This window comes from Camelus bactrianus, chromosome 18, assembly GCF_048773025.1.
Source record: "Camelus bactrianus isolate YW-2024 breed Bactrian camel chromosome 18, ASM4877302v1, whole genome shotgun sequence".
NCBI lineage: Eukaryota > Metazoa > Chordata > Mammalia > Artiodactyla > Camelidae > Camelus > Camelus bactrianus.
The window spans coordinates 8,920,075-8,936,806 of NC_133556.1; the positions used below are offsets into that span (position 1 = coordinate 8,920,075).

Sequence of the window (16,732 nt, forward strand, 5' to 3'; positions counted from 1 at the left end):
CTATCCTTGAACGTTTGGTTTGTAAGTCCAGCAGGACAAGGAGCATGAGCAGGAACAGACTGGGTACCCAGAACACGTCTGTGTTCTATGCGGTGCCCCTTGGGCACGGAATTCCATTGGACCCATCCTGAGCAGGTTCAGCGAGACTCGAAGCAAGCACAAGGTGCGCGTGTTTTATCAGCGGGCCACTGACAGCCTCGAGAAGCCCTGGACTTGCTTCGAATGCGGAAAGAAGGCAATGACTTTCTAAGAATCACAAAGGGCCAAGCAACCCTGTCATGCCCTTTCTTTCTTACTACTTTCTTGCAGTAGCCAACCCAACCCCTTATGCTGAAAATGATGACATGAAGGAAAAGAAAAGAGGGCAATTCAGAGTTTCTTTTCTTTTTGGTCCTTCCTTACACATCATAAGTCAAAGGTAGAGGGAGTTGGTTGAATGTGTCTATCAAAAAGTGAAGTTAAAACAGTTGAGTTAGTTTTGTGCCGTGTGTCCACTGTTGGAGTGAGAATGAGACACACAGGCGTGTACGAGGCATGACATAAACTGTAAATTCAGTGATTCCACATGAGTTAAACGTGCTTACGCTGCATTACAACTGGCCCCGAGCAGTATCAAGATGAATGGTAAAGAATGAAATGGCACAATGCTAATAATTTTACATTTTAAGTTTTCTTTACTTAGAATGACATTAAATAGCAAATTAAAAAAAAAAAACCACCATGATAAGCTGAAAGAGAGACTGAGAAAGAAAGGAAAAAGTTTTATGTCTTAGTACCGGTAAGGACACATTTTTCCTGTTTACTGAACAGTGTGTCCCCCACCCCCACCCCCCGCACTCTCATCCTGCAGTCCTGTAGCCGGCCGCAGCCCCGGGGCAGGAGGAGAAGCGTGCCTTGTGTGGTTCTCTTTTTCCTCTTTATCCAGGTCTCTACAAACCTGATGGAGCAGGAGCAGAGTGCTGTGAGCCAACGGGGGCCCAGACGGGCAGCTGGCCGAGCAGAGATCAGGGACTCCTTCCTGGAGGCAGTGACGTGAGAGCTGGGCCTGGGGAGGTGAACAGAATGCTGGCAGGCAGGCAGGCAGGCAAGCGGCTTTGAGGATGCCCTGTGGTCACCCAACCTCGGCGCCCCGGGGTTCTCTGAGTGCCCGGCTGGCCGTGTACACGTGACCACCTGGCTGGCAGCTGCAGGCGGCCTTGTACTAGCCCCTCACAAGGCAAGGGAGAAGATGGTGCCCCACGGACGGGGGTCCAGGCGCCTCATGACCAGACCCTACCTAGGCCCACCCACCCCTCATTCAGTGAATGCACATCTGTTGTACATCTTTAGGCAGTGTTCCGGGCACAGGACATAGAGCAGGAAATGACACAGACCAGAGTCCTGGATATGTGGGGACAGCTGGCTGGAAGTAACCAAGCGCTTAGAAAGACACAGTCTGGGCCGTTGGTGGTGACAAGAAACTCCTGGTTCGGCAGAGCCTCACGTGGGGCAGGCCTGCACCCGTTGTGTCTCAGAGCAGGGCGTTGCTCTACGGAAGCTTGGGCAGGAGACCCAGATGTCCACAGGTGTGGAGGGGTATCTCTAAGGAGGGTCCAGCTGGCAGGGGGCTGGTGGCCTACAGCTGGCAGCCTCTGAACAAGTTAGAAAGTGGCCCTGCTGTGGGCAGATGCTGTGCCGGACTGCCGAGTGTGACGAGCTGACTGTGGCGGCGACCCCGCACCTCTGAGCCCCAGTGAGCTGAGCGTGGCCTGGACTTCAGCCCCGGCTCGCCTGCCCATGCCCGTCCAACCACTGAGGCCTGGCTCGGCAGGTCTGGACGTCTGGTGTGCCTGTCCTGGCAAGTGCCTGGCCTGCCTCCCCCATAGGCTCCCTTGGGGCTGAGGGTTGTGGTGGGGGAGTGCTCACACCTGATGCTCTGGAGCCTCACATGTGCCAGACACAGTGCTGACCGCTTAAATGCCCGGAGTCCATTTAGTAGTGACTCCCATGGCTCCTCCTTGAGGTGCACAAGCTCCTCACCTGCCATCAGTGAAGTCAGTGATGCACAGAGAGGTGAGGTTATTTGCCCGAAGACACACAGCTAGCAAGGGGCAGTGCTGGGATTGGCACTCTTTTTTTTCTTTTATTTTTGGGATTTGCACTCTTTACCATCAAGCTGAACAACCTCTTTCTCTTGATCTCTTGGTCCCCTTAGGTTCTGGCTTAGATGGCCCCTTTTACACCACTTAGGATGAAGCCCAGGGAAATTCATTAGAATGTTAGATAACTCCTCCCATTTTGAAAAAAAAACTGAGGCTCAGAGAGGGAAAGGGACTTGCCTGCAGTAGCACAGTGACTCCCGACTCCCTGCTCCAGAGCAGAGCGAACAGTCTTGTTCTGTCACCCAAAGGACCCTTTCCTTTTGAGATCTCAAAGGGTCCCTTGGGCCCCAGGGACCTGGCAGGTGAGACCTCAGTGACTGGGCAGTTTGTGTGGAAGGGCAGGTGGAGGCTGAAGTCCCGCCCACACTCAGCTCTCAGGTTTGGGGTGAGGCTCTGGGATGTGACCCATCGTTATGGGGATGCAGGGAGGGAAATTCTGAGGGTGAGACCCTGGCTCCCTGCATCCATGTACCCCCCCCCCCCCCGCCCTTGTCTCCTGTGCAGCAGGAACATGTGTTTTGCCACAGCTCTGCCTTCCTCGGGGGCCGGAGCTGATGAGTTCTTCTGAATTTGCTGCCTGGATCACTTTCCCCCTCCTCCCTTATCTAAGCAGCCCAGCCCTGAAGGCACAGCTCCCACAGGTCCCTGACCGCCACCTGAACTTCAGAAGGGCCGTTCTCAGTCTGCCCGCTTGCTGTTGAGGCTGAGTCCATTTTCTGTGCCCTTGGCCCAGAGCACCAACCTCCTTTTTTTAATGAACATTGACACAGGTTCAGTGGAATTAACATCTCCGTCTTTGATGCACTCTCTGGGAAGGGTCCACCCTGGAGTTCTGGGCCCAGCACCTCGTGTGAAGGGGTGGTGGATGGGGCAGAGGCAGCTCGGGAAGAGGGAGCCTGCAGGGGCCTCTTCCAGGTGATGGAGACAGGAGTGCTCTGCCTCTCATTTATTTTTCAGGCCACAAAAGCCCCGGTTAAGTGTTGGTCTCGCCTGACCCTGGCAAAAGCCAAGGCAGGGCCGCTGGGCCTGATGGCTGCTGAGTCCCTGGAGGATCTGAGACTGTGACAACTGCCCAGCATCCAACAAGTGCCAAAGACCAGGGTCACCTCGGTTACCTGGGTTTCCAGGTGGGCTTTTCCTGGGCGGGGGCAGGTAAAGTGGGCAGAGGGGGCATCTGGCCTCAGACTCTCTTCTGTGCTCAGCCCAGCTTGCCAAAGGCCTCAGGCTCTGCTGGGCAGGGGTCTGGGGTGAGGGGACAGAAATAGGGCGTCTGTGAGTTTTCCCAGGGCCCTGAGGAGTCTGGGCCCATGGCCTCCATGTACGCTGGCATTCTCTGCTCATTTATTTATTTTCAGAGCAGGAAAGTGGATTTGAAATGCTCCTTCGGAGTGTTTATCCCTCGGGGAATGTCGGGCTCATGAATAATGCAGCACGTTGGGGACTGGGGGCTGAGGCGGGCTCCGTCCTGGCCAAGGAGGCTCCGAGTCGCCACAGAGGGGCCCAGGTCACATCCTCGCTGTGTCCCTTGCAGCTCTGTGAGTTTGGGAAGTCTCTCTGAGCCTCAGAGCCCCCAGCTATAAAATGGGGTGCTGAACCTCACCCCGCTGCCCACAGGGCAGCCCACGGGGTGCTGGTCGGTCCTCACCACCAGCTCGGCCCTCTCACGGGGCACCGCTGTGCTCACTCCCAGGCCTCACTCTGGCTCTCAGAGCCCCGTAGTCTAGTCTAACCAGGCACTTAATAGCATCAGAGATGGACAGTCACACCAGCTGAGGGAGGGCCAGGTCCCTCCGAGATCAGCTGGGCTCTGCTCACAGTGGGCAGTCGGGTGGCTGCAGCGGGCACAACCCTGTCCCTGGACGAGCTGGGTGCACTCCTCTAAAGGAGCTATTTTACCTCTGAGGCAGGTTGCAGTTCTTGTTCTCATTCTAACCCTGGGCCTCCAGCCTCACTTCTCCTGCGCAGAAAGGGGGGCCTTTGGATGCCAGAAACGTCCTCTGTCCCCCAGGAACTGTGCTTGGAGCAGTGGCCCTGTCCTGCCCCTAAGCCCTCTGCCAAGACCCCTCAGGCCACCTCTGAGCTCCTGTGGGACTGAATTGCCAGTCAAACCCAACTAGGGTGTGGGAGGATCACCCTTTCTGCCCTGCCTGGCCTGCCAGGTGGAAGTCACACCATGACTCTGGAATGCCCTCTGTTGGTTGGGGAGATACCCTGCAGGCTTCTAAATGCTTACTGCTGAGCCTAAAGCAGGAATGACTTAAGGTAGACACGGGGAGGATTACTAGGTGTTAAAATCGATAAGCAAACGGTTTGGCTAGAAGCTGGGGAGGGACCACGTCACCCCTTGTGGCCCTCCCATCCTCCACCCCATCCTCAAGCTCTGGAAGGCAGTGACCTCATGCTACTCTCTATCATAATATTTACCAACAGTGCTGCAATTGAGCCAGGCAGCTCGGCAATTATAATCATGTTATCATTATTGCTGATAATTCCGATCATAAGCATAAATTATAAACAGGAGCAGGGCACAGTGGGTAGGCGCAGGGAGGCTGGGATACCTCTGGGAGGGTGGGTTGGGGGTAAACCTGGCCTCCCACCCCACTTACCCCCTCCCACCCCGCTCCTGTTTCTGGCCAAGGCCAAATGTCCCCTCCAGAGCCTGGCCCTGGGATACTGGTGACTCCAGATGGCCTTTTCCCACCAGGGTCCCTGGAGGTCCTGGCCACCTCACACCAAGCCTCACTCTGCCTCACAGAAACTATTAAGGTGCAATTATTACAGAGACGGTCGTTCCAAATTGATCTTTCAGTTACTCCACAGCTGCAACCATGGAGACGGCCCCAGCTCAATTACATGCCTCTCTCTGCTCTTGAAAGATTCCAGCAGAGGAGAGCCTGAGGAGGCAGAGAGCAGAGACAACAGAGACAGAGGCGCAAGGGGAGACAGTCGCAGAGCGTGGGGGGACAAGGACTGCTGAGACAGAGACAGACAGAAATACAGAGACACAGAGACAGAGAGAAATGACGGAACCCAAGATAGCTGGGAGAGGGAAGGGCACAGGGAGAGACAGGTGACAGAGAGCATCACACAATGGAGCTGATTTAGGCAGAGAGACAGAGTCAGAGAGAGACAGCTGGGATCGGACACGGAGACGGTCCGAGAGAAGGGGAGACAGAGGCCAAGGAAGACACGAGGACACAGAAACAGACCCATGCACAATTTTGCTGGGGAGAACTACATAAAAAGACAGCAATGAACAGATGGAGAGTAACTGAGAGAGAGAGAAAACAGAGGTCAGCAGGTCACCTGAAAGCAGAGAGATGAGGCCCTTCTCATTCATTCATTTAGCAAATGTTTGTAGAGTCCTACTGCGGCAGCTTGGGCTCCAGGGACCCCAAGGTACACCAGAGCCCCACCCCACGTCTACCCTTATGTGAGTTTAATGGGTAAATCAGACAAGGATCGAATAGTCACTCACCCAACATAAAATTCCAACTGGAGGGCACGCTCAGAGTTTCTCCCCAACTCTTTCCTTCCTCAGGAGATCTGAGAGCCTTGGTGGGGTGGGTGGCCAGGTCACGATGAGGAAGGAACTGACCTGGCGGGGCAGGCAGGGCGCTGGGTTTAGAAGGACTGTGTGTGCAAAGGCCCATTTGCATGTGCTGATGCAAAAGCAAAGACTTGGTACCAGGACCTGAACCAGACCTCCCCCTGGGGCATAGGGTGGTATGGAGGGCTGGTGGGGGGCAAGGAGACTCTGTGTGAGAAGTCTTCTCCTGGGGGTGAGGGGGTGCAGCAGAAAATCCTGGGGTGGAGACAACTATTTTAGCATGTGCTGAGGCCCTGCACCAGTGTGCCCATGACAAAGAGGCCAGAAGGGGCTGTGCTGTTGGTTTACTATCCCCACGGGGACGGAGGAGCATGGCCTCAGCAGCCCCCATTCCCTCCTCAGACTGAGTTGGGTGCCCCTTCTGGCTCCAGTACCCGAGGCCCCTTCACCGCTGCATACATCATAGCTGCTGGCCCAGCGCTCCCAGAGGCAGGTGTCGGCTGGGTCTGCAGGATGCCCACTACAGAGAGTACACCTGGGTATGGAATCGGGGTTCTCCACTGCAGGGCTGATCTGGCCCTGTCAGATGCCAGGCCTGGCTGCCGGTCTGGGCATTGGCAGCCTGTGACAGAGGAGCCGACACTGAGTGGCCCGTGGCACAAGGGACAGGGCTGTGGGCCGGAACTGCATGGCTGAGTGTAGTTAAACCACAGAGGCCCGAGCCTGAACGGCCCTTGGAGAACATGAAGGCCAGTGCTCCCCAAACCTGAATGTGTATCAGAAAGAGCTGGGCACTGGGCTCTAAACTGCAAAGTTCCAGACGTCTCCCCACCAGACCCCTCCAGTATCTGAGCCAACACATCTCCAGGAAGGGTCTGGACCTGCGATTTTAACAAGCCGACAAGGTGAGGAAACGGAGGCCCAGGTCCCCCAGTCAGTAGCTGGGCTGAGATGGAAGAGGCTCCCACCTGACCCCCAGTTCCAGCTCATCCACTTGCCGCACCTGGTCCCTGCCTTCTGCCATGCACGGGGCTGGGGCTGAACTCACTGTAGGCCTGGGGATGTGTCAGAAACCCCCTCTGCAGATGAGAAAACTGAGGCTTGGAGTGAAGAAATTACCCAGATGAAGCAGCTGAGTTTCAGTTCTTGCTGTGCTGGACGTCTAGCGGGGAGGGTGTGCCTCAGGGACACGTACACACAGTGGAAGTCCCCCTAAAGCTTTCTTACTGACCTTGTTTTCTCCCTGTAGTGTCTGGGGAAGTTGTTTTGAAGTGTTTTCCCCTCAGTTTTTCCTTTTCTGGCCCTGAAGTTTCGAAATCTTCACAAATTTATAACTAAATTCATTTAACAGAGTGGCTGCCTGGAACTTGCTGGAAAACCAAGCCTGCTGGTTCTTGCTGGGGTTGGGGGTGTAGTGGGGTGGGGCTCTGGGCCCAGGTGAGGCTGGAGGGCCAGGACCTGAGAAGCAGGGGCCCCTGGTGGGGGGTGACAGGAGGGGCAGTGACTTTGTTCCCCCTTGTCCCAGCTCCTCCATCTGGGTCACGGAGGACTGGCCACCTCAGTCTCACTTCTGGGTGGGGATGGAATTGTAAAGTCAACTGTATTTCTCTAGGTACCTCCCTGAGCCTGTTTCTTCTGCAGAATGGTCATGACAGATGCTCAGCACCATGCCTGCCTTAGAGTAAGCATTCAGTAAAGGTTAGTTATTGTTATTATTGGTATTTTCAATGTCCGTTCTGTGGGGCAGGAAACTGGGGGGATGTGAAATGGTGGGGGGGGGGCTTCCCAGAGGAACCAGCAGGTGAAGGAACTTGCAAGGGCAGCTCCAGGACCTCCACTTCTGCTCCCACCCAGAGCAGCACATGGACTGAGTCTCTGTATGAGTTCATTGGAAAAAAAGGTTTTGTGACTTTAAAAGGGTTAGAAAATTACCCCACAGACCTGCATTGTCCAATATGTAGACACTAGTTACATATTAAAGTCTGTCTTGCCCAAACTGGGAGATGTAAGTGTGAAATAGACCCTGATTTCAAAGACTTAGTACAAGAAAGAGAATGTAAAATATCTCACTTTAAAAAAATAGTATTACATTTTGAAATGAACACACTTTGGGTATGATGGGTTAAATCAAATATATTACTAAAATTAATTTCACCTATTATTTTACTTTTTAAAAACATTTTATTTATTTATTTACTTATTTATTTAATGGAGGTACTGGGGATTGAACCCAGGACATTGTGCATGCTAAACATGGACTCTACCACTGAACTATACCCACCCTCCTTTTTGCTTTTTTAACGTGGATACTAGGAAATTTTAAATTTCCTCCGTGGCGTGCATTTGTGGCTTACATCCGATTTCTGCTGGCTGGCACTGCTGTAGACTCCTTACCAGGGCCAAACCCTGGGGCCTGGGAGGCTGGAGCCGCAGATCTGCCCGTGTCATTAACAGAAGACCTCCCTGCATCCAAGTTGTCCGCCCCAGCTTGCCAGGATGCCTGAAATCCCAGTACTAGGGCTTCGTTTTAGGGTTCTGGAAGTCTTGGAAGACTTTCCTTTGCTGATTCAATGCCCCAGTGAGGGAGATGATTTCAGCCATTAGTTTTCTGGATGAACCAAAAATCTGGGAGGATGGGGCCCAGTAGGGGATGAAAGGAGGCCTGGGGGATGGCCCTTTGTTGGGGGAGGTGGTTGGAAATCTGGATCACAGACTTGGGACCCCCCAAGCAAGCCCATCTCGTACCCTTTGCCCCTTGGCAGCCCCCACATCACCTGAGCACCCTGGTGGGTAGGGATAACGTGTAACTTCTAGGCTCACAGATTCTATGCTCACCTTGTCTGACCTTGTTTTATGGATCCTGCATGCTATGCTGCCTTGAAAGCACATTGCCAACCATCGAATCTATTTTCCTTTTGGTTTCTATGATGGAATAGGAGATAAGTTTCTCTGAAGAGAAATAGGAGTAGTTAAATCCCGAAACCATTCAAGTCTCATTTTAAACGGATAAATAGTAATTATCAGATAAAATCGTCTTTCTGAAACTCCAAGGAATGCCACGGAGATGGTAAAAAAGAACAGCAGGTAGGGGATCGGGAGTCCTGGGGTCCACCCCTGCCACTCACTGCTGGGCTGCTGGGGGTCAGTCCTGGCCCTCTCGGTACTGCGGGCTGCTTACCTGCAAGACAAGGGCATTGGGCTCACCTTTGGTCCTTGCGGTCACATCCCAGACTGCAAAGCCCCGGGTCCCCTCTGGGCTGGCCCCAGTGTTCAGAGAAGGATTACCTTAATGGAGGTGGCTGGGCTGTCCTACCTGTACCCCGGCCCCTGGGGAGTCCCACCTCCAAGGAACAAGGAGCCAGAAGTGGCCCAGAATTGTGGGAAAAGAAACGAAGCACAAGGAGATCAGGGACCCAGGACTCCGCCCAAACCCCAGGGGAGCAGAGAGGCATCCATAAGTGCAGTCCTCTCTGGTAGCCAGTCTGCCGGTCAGAGACCCTGAACCAAATGCACTGGGCCAGGAAGGAGAGACAAGCTCCTGCCTGGGAGCTCCTGGGCTGATGGGGAACAGGATGACCTGGTGCACACTCACTTCCACAAATGACCCACTGTCCCACATTCCCATCTGTGAAATGGGGACTGACAGGCCCACTTGGTTAAGTGAATGAGGTCTCTCAGAAAGGGCCTTGTAAAGGGGGTAGTCCTGTGGCTTTGAGGGAGTTAAGAGGAAGGCAGAGGGAGGCTCCTGTTTCCATATCTGCATAGTAGGAGGGACCCGGCCAGGCCTGGGCCAGGATAGGGCACGGCCAGTGCAATTTAGGAGAATTTCTGTAGGCGGAAAGTAGCCACCAGCAAGGACTTCTCAACCAAACTCCCCTCTCAGTTTAGGGAGCCATTGCTGCCCGTCTCAGAAGGAATTGAACTTGAGAGGAATATGAATGCCCATGACTTTGTCCTTAGAATCCCTACTGCCTCACAAAGAGTTGTTCAAGCAAAGACTCAAGTCTGATTTTACCCTTAGATGAAGCCAACACATTTTTTAAAATGAAAATTACCTTTTATCGAGAACTTCCTATGCACCATTCATGCTGCTAAACATTTCCCTGCATTATATGTCATTTAATCCTCATAGCGCTCTTATGAAGAAAAGACTTTCTTGGCTCCGTTTTACAGAGGGAGAAGCTGAGGCCCAGAGAGGCCAATCGACTTAGCTTAGGACACACAGCTAGTGACAGTGGAGCCAGGTGTCACACCCCAGTCACATGTGGCTGGACATGCCAGGCCAGGGCCTCCTGGTGTACCACAATTTACCCAGTCTCTGCCTGTCTCTGCCTGGGTGAGGTTGGGGTCAGGCTGGCTGTTCCTGCTGGAAGGAGCAGCCCAGAGGCAGGAGGGCGCCAGCCACTCCCCACATTCCATTTGGATTTCTGTCGCTTGGGATTCTGCCTGCAGAGGGCAGTCCTGAGCACATACCAGGCCCTAGGGTCCAGAGATTTCTGGCACTCTGCCCTTGGATTTGGGGTCTGGGAAGTATTCTGCCTAGAAACCAACAGCCTAGCTAGCCCTTCCTGGGTTAAGCTTCCCCCAGCTGGGCCCACTGAGGCCATGAGTAACCCCCAAACCTCAGGTACCTGTGCAGATGTAATGGAGGGAACTTGAGTCAGTGGGCAGAACCAGGGCTATGGAGTCGGTCCCAGCAGTGCCACTCACATGCTGTATGTCCTTAAGCAAGTCACTTTGCCTCATTATAAAATGAGGCCAGTAGGACTGCCCTTGCAGGTTTTGTGTAAGGAACAGTGATTGTATATGTAGCATGCCTAGTCGACGCTTAAAGAGCAGCACTCATCCTCACTGTTACTCAGCGGAGCCATTTTGTGGTGGACTGAGGCTGCAGGAGGGAGAAATGGAGGCTCTGTGGGATGAACCACCTTGCCCACCTCTTACACAGTAGTAAGAGGAAGAGTGAGGGTTTGAATCCACACAGTCAGGTTCCAGACCCTGGCTCTTCCCCTTAGTTTGCTACATTAGGGCCAGAAGAAGGTGGGTGGGGATGTGGTTCTGATAGGGACCCCAAAATGGGGTATTTCAAGGTGTCTCTAAGCCTCCTGGTGACAAGGGGGATGAAGAGTTATCCCCAAGAAGGCAGGGGCAGCATGGGATGGAGGGAGTGTCAGTGGCCTCACTCCCAATCCATGCTCTGGCTAATGCCCTCTCTGGGCAAGGCCTTTAGTGGGCACAAAGGCCCCTCGGGGCTTGACCTTGGGCTGGGCACTGTGGACATGGCCTGCCAGGGAGGAGCTCTCAGTCTGGTGGGCTTGCCGGATGGGGGAGGGGGGAAGACCTGGCCAGCCAAGGTTAGCCTTTACCAAGTGCCCATTGTGCACTTGGCCAGCAGGACCCCAGTGGGCTTTGCTAGGACCCAGTAGATTCTCAGTCTGGCTCTCTCCATCTAGGCCAGGAGCTCCCTGGGCTTGGTGCTTGCCTGGTCTGTGAACCTGCCCACTGTGTCCAGCATAGCAAGGGCCCAGCACAAGGCTCAGGGCACTGTGGTGAACCACCTTGTGATGAATTAAGATGCGCGGCTTTGGAGAGGCTGGGAAGCGTGCTCCTGATTACGTAGAACCGCAGGAATGGTTGGGCAAGGGGGTGGCAAAAGCCTAGGTCGGGGGATCAGAAGCAGGGCTACCCAGACAAGATGGGACCTGGCGTGTCCAATTGGATCTGCATGTCACTGCCTTCCTTCCTATCCCAGGGGACAAAGGCTGAAAGAGGCACCTGGGCCAAGCCACTGGGAAATAACCTGGTCACGGTCGGGATGACCAGCCGCCCCACTTCAGTTTCCCCAGCGCACGCCGGGCTTACGGTGACTTTGGGCCCTGGCGTCTCTGGGGATCCTCCCGGCGCCCGCTGAGTGACCTTGACCCTCGGGCCGGGCTCCTGAGCCCGGGTCTCCCTGACCGAGCCATGGCTTTCTAATCCGCCCTGGCCAGCGCTGGGGAGGCGGAGGGGCGTCGCAGGCAGCCAGGGGGCGCCGAGGCCGCCCCTCCCGCAGGCCCCCCTGGCGGCGGGAGCTGGGGCGGCGCGCGCTCGGGGCGCGGGGCGGGGGCGCGGCGCTCCCCCCGCGGTGCCCAGGCCGGGGCGCGGGGCGGGCCGGGCGGGCTAATCCCGTATGTAAATGGCAGCCAATGGAGGGTGGTGTTGCGCGGGGCTGGGATTAGGGCCGGGGCGAATGGCTGGCAATCTTACTGGGATTACAGAACAAAGAGCCTCCCTGCGCTCCCGCTCTCGGCTCCGCTCCCCGCGCCGCGCCCCGCCCTCCGCCGCAGCCCGCGCCGGGGGTGGGGGCCGCCGAGCGCCAGCCCCCCGGCCGGCCCGAGAGCCCCCGCCGGGCCCCCTCCCCGCCCCGCGCCCCGCTCTCCTCCCGCCCGCCCCCTCCGCCTCTCCGCGCCTCCCTCTGCCTCTCCTTCCCCCATTCTCCCGGATTAATTAAGGAGGCAGCGGCAGGAGGCTGAGTCCTGGCCGCGGGCCGGGGCCGGGGCGCCGCTGGCAGGAGCGCTTGGGGATCCTCCAAGGTAGGAGAAACTTTTGCGGGGGGCGGGCGCCCGGGCCATTCTCCCCTCTCCTCCCACCCCAGGGGCCCCCGCCCCTCCCCCTCAAGGTGTTACAGATTCTGGGTCCGGCTTTTGGGTGCCTTGGGAGGCACGTGACTGGGATTATAATTCGGGCCGGGGGAGGGGAGGGACGGCTGCCCCCACCTGCCGGGAGGGGGTGGGAGCTGGGAGCTGTCACCCCTCCTGGCCTTTCCGGAGGTGGGGGGCGCCCCGGGCGGGCAGCGGGCGCCCGCAGGCTGCTGCAGTTGGCGAATGAGGTCAGTTGTGCTGCCCAGGCAGCGGGCGCCAATGTGGGAGCGGAGGGGGCTGGGAAGGCGATGGCCCCCGCCCACCAAGCCCCCCCATCTCCGCCTTTTTTGGGCTTGGCCGTCTCCTGGCCGGTGCCCCCCACTCACAGGCTGAGTTAAACACAGCTAGTACTGCTCCAGCACAGTGGTTCCTGTTGGGGGTCCTTGGGGAGGGGGCTGGCCTGAGTGGTGGCAGCTGAGCCCCTGGTGGAGTGGGGCGGGGGAAGGAGACTCAGAGGATGGCATGAGGGGTCACAGAGGTTTCAGAGGAGCAAGTTGGGGATGTCATGCCTGTGGGTGGTCTCTTGAGTTCCTGCAGATGAGTGGGGAGGCCCCTGAAGCTTCCCAGGGTGCTGGATGCCCACTCCCCATCCTGAATCTCTGGAAATGATGGGCTCCCCGGCTCTCTTGGGCTCCCCAGCCCCAGCCTGTGGCCAGGGAGAGGGGCGATGGCCTGGGCCCAGGACAGGGGAACTGTGCAGCTGAGAGTTCCGCCCTCCTGACATTGCGGGAGAGGGCTGAGCTGTAGACTTCTGGCCCTGTGACCCAGGCACCCAGGACTAGAACTGGGGTGGGAGGCACCTGTGTCCCCATCATAGCCCAAGTGAGGGAGCTTAGCATGTCCGGGTCTCCTTGCTGGGCATGTAGGGGAGACGCTGGTCTTGCAAGGAGTCCGGTACTGGTGATGTGGGGTTTGGGGCAGGCCTGGACAGCTTCTAGAGGAGTGGGCATTTGCAGAGGCTTCTCTTACTGCTTGTAGCAGAAGGAAGGGGTGGCCTTAAACTGCCCTGACGCCTCAGGCTATCATCTCCCTCTGCATGTTTGGTTGCCCCATTGCTAGATCTGCTGCTCCCCAGTACTGGCCTGGGGCCTCAGGGCTTGGGAGGTGCCTGGGAGCAGCCCATTTATTTCAGCAGCGTCATTTCCAAAGGGAAAGGGCATCGGCATTGATTATTTATTCGGAGTGGGAGGTGGTGGTGTCTGGGAGGCTGGTGGCTGCTGGCAGGGAGGGCTGGGTGCAAGGACAGCAAGGAAGGAGGCGGTCAGGTGGCCGTCAGGAGTGGGGCCCAGGGTGGGGGAAGTAGACTCTGACCTCTTCTGAGCAGAGACCTGCCGACCAAGGGGGCAGGATGTCGGAACCTTCAACCTGCTTTTGGGATGTGGGAAGCTTAAGACCACACCCCATTCGGTACCCTGCTCTGAGGGTGACCTAGAAAGTTGTGGCTCTGACTCAAAGGGTCCCAGAGGACCCCAGCGGAAGAAACGAGGAAGAGTTGGGACTCTGCGGCCAATCGTTGCTGGCTCATTTAAAATGTGGGAGGATGCAGGGCGAAAGGTTGCAAAACTGGGTCTTGAAGATACCATTGTAGGGACATGCTTAACCTACTTAAGAAGACTGTTCTCTAGATGCTGGAGGAAGGGTCATTTATTTGCAACGTGCTTCATCTGTTCGTTTAAGGCAGTCTCCCAGAGCTGGCTAGCCTTCTGACACGGTTCCAGTTGTCAGTGTTTGATGCTTGGAGATAGTCTGAGAGGCAGACGTAATAATAGGGGTCTCGAGGCAGCTGTTCCTGCAGCCTCCTTGTCTCCGGCAGCCAAGGCATCCCCTGTTTGGTAATGGCCTGGTTGTTGGAGACTCCAAGTAAGGATCTCAGGGTGATGTGGTGACTGCATGGGGCTCTCATGTCCTAAGCATGACCTTGGAACCACAGAGCACATCTCCTGGTCCATCCTCATTCCGGGTTCTGGTTCATGTCCTCTGGCTCTCATCTGTCCATCCACTGCCTTCTGGGCCCACTCTTTGAAACCTCCTAGCTTGCAGTTTTCCTGAATGGCCTTTCCATGTGCTGTTCCTCTTACCTCAAAAGTTCTTCCCACCTGAGGGGGTGTGGGCTTCCTTGAGTGTTCCCACCTGGTTAGGATGTGAGAATAGGGGTTGTTGAATTTGCCTTTTTCCCCTCCTCTTTCAGGGCTTAGCTGGCTGTCATGTCCTCAGGCTGGAAGCTGTCCTAGGAACATCCCCAAGACTGGCCAAGGTGCCACCTTTGTGTCCCCATGACATCCTGTCCTTCCTCTGTCCCAACATTGATCTCACTGAAGAGTTACAGGTCCCAATTGCACTGGGGACAAGGCAGGGACTGAGGCTTGCTTTTGATTCCCTGGTGGGAGGGCTGGTCCCCTAATACGTACTGAGTGAATGAAGTCCTGCTCCAGGGTCCAAATTGCTAAGCAGACGCTCTCCTATTGTTCCTAGATTCCCATCTCTGGGGCAGGTCTCCCACAATGGTAGGAGTCCCAGGGTCTTTCCCTGAGATTCCTGCCTCCCATCCTCCAGGAGGCTCCTCTCCCCGTTACCCAGCCTGTGTCTTCCCCTAGACCTGAGCCTGGGGCTTTGCTCCCCGAGTGCCCTCCATCTGGCTTCTCTTAGTTGTCTGGCTCTCTCTCCATGATGCCCGGCTGCCAGGGACACAGCCACGTTCCTTGGCACAGGCCAGGAGCGTATCCCCAGCCCCATGGGGCCTCAGGGGGCACTGAGAACAAGACCTGCAGGGTTAATCCCCCGATCTTGGAGAGCAGAGTGAGACCCAGGGCTCAGGATCTCCTGGGAGGCTGGGGTCCTGTGAGATGTGAACCCTTGGGGAGACTGGAAAGGAATTCCCGGCAGGGATTCACAAGCAAGGGCGGAACATGGGGAGGACTGTTTCATGTGGGAGAAGTGGAGGAGATAAGCCTGCTTCGGAGACAGCAGAATGTCACCCCTATGGTGACAGGGTGACAATGGAGACTTCCGGGTGTAGGTGTGGGGGTGTCCAGGTGAGTCTCCAGGGAAGCCGGCTTCACTAGGCACCCAGGTTCCTCATTTGCAGGGATGTCTGGTTGGGACCATGTCACTGCGGTTGATATTTTGTCATTTCAGACTCAGTGCGGTGGGTTATGACTGATGGCAGCAAAGGGGTGAGCCCTGTCCACTTTTGGGGTGAGTTCGGTTTCCTGAATGAGCTGGGTGAGGCTGAGCTTTCTCCAGACGTGGGCTTGGGGTGACTGGTGAGGGGGTGGTGCCAGGCAGGGAGCAGAATCCTCATTCCAAACCCCCTTCTTCTTGGTCCCGAGCTGGGCCTGGCTGACCCAGAGCTATTTGTGTGCCCACCTGTCTCCCTCCTTCAGGACCACTTGCTTCGGGTTGCCGGATTTAGCCAATAAAAATAGGGACACCCAGTTAAATTTGGATTTCAGATAATGCAGTGCTGGGGACATAAATTATACTAAAAATTTACTTGTTTACCTGAAGTTCAGACTGAACTGAGTTGGGGGGGTCTTGTGTTTTATCTGGCAACCCTCCAGCTGCAGCCTGTGGGCAGTGAGACTGTTGGGGGCTGGGGAGGGACTCAGGGTGTGGCTGGGGCCAGGAGTTGGGGTCAGGACTCAGTCTGGAACGAGTTTGAATCGGACAGCATTGATTCTAATTTCCTCTGTTGGGCTTCCTCCAGTCTGGGGTCCAAGGGGCCAGATCTCCTATTTGGCTTGGGGGGAGGGGAATGGGCCACAAGGCCCTGTTCGCTTCCTGCCCTTGGGCCCTCCCGCAACATTCCAGGGGCCTCAGTGCAACATAGGGGCTGGGGGGGTCCTACCTCAGATGGCATGGCAACGAGGTGGTAATTCCCAGCAACCATGGGACTGTACTCACCTGGCGTCCCTCCAAAGGGGCAGCCCTCAAGCCTGTGCACAACCCAGCAAGGACCCTCCCCTGCCAGGGGTCCCAGAGGCCAGATCTCCAAGCCTCGAAGAGGGAGCGTCAGAGAAATAGCCTCCCAGTGCTCAGGCCTCCCTCTGCAAATCTTGGACTGCAGATCGTAATTTGGCTCTGATAGGGTGTCCCCGGCAACTTTCCTGTTCCTCCCAACATCTCATAATATGACTTATGGACACCAGTGGCACAGAAGACCCTGAACACCAGGGCTTCCCAAACTGGGGATCTTTGAGCACCTGCCATCCGCGTTAGGACCCTGGTCTGGGCCATGTGCTCATATGTGAAGTGGCGATGATGCCCCCTGTCCTGCCTGACCCCCAGGGTGGTGCTGTGGTAGGGCTCCCTGGGGGTGTATGTGGGTCACCCTGGTGCAGGTCTGGAGTGGAGACGAGGTG

At 56.2% G+C, this 16,732-nt stretch overlaps 1 protein-coding gene across 6 annotated transcripts in view; it reads left to right on the forward strand.

Annotated features, from left to right (window-relative positions):
- Positions 1–11,979: 11,979 nt before the first annotated feature.
- The window catches only part of GTF2IRD1 (GTF2I repeat domain containing 1), a 95,628-nt gene continuing 90,875 nt past the window's right edge, over positions 11,980–16,732 (forward strand). For 3 of the 6 annotated variants that reach the window (XM_074345949.1, XM_074345951.1, XM_074345953.1), the window contains exon 1: positions 11,980–12,263. The gene's annotated coding sequence lies outside the window, so the exon portion shown is untranslated. Of the gene's footprint in view, positions 12,264–15,506; positions 15,567–16,732 lie in introns of all 6 variants that reach the window. The other 3 variants (XM_074345950.1, XM_074345954.1, XM_074345952.1) reach the window with 3 other exon arrangements.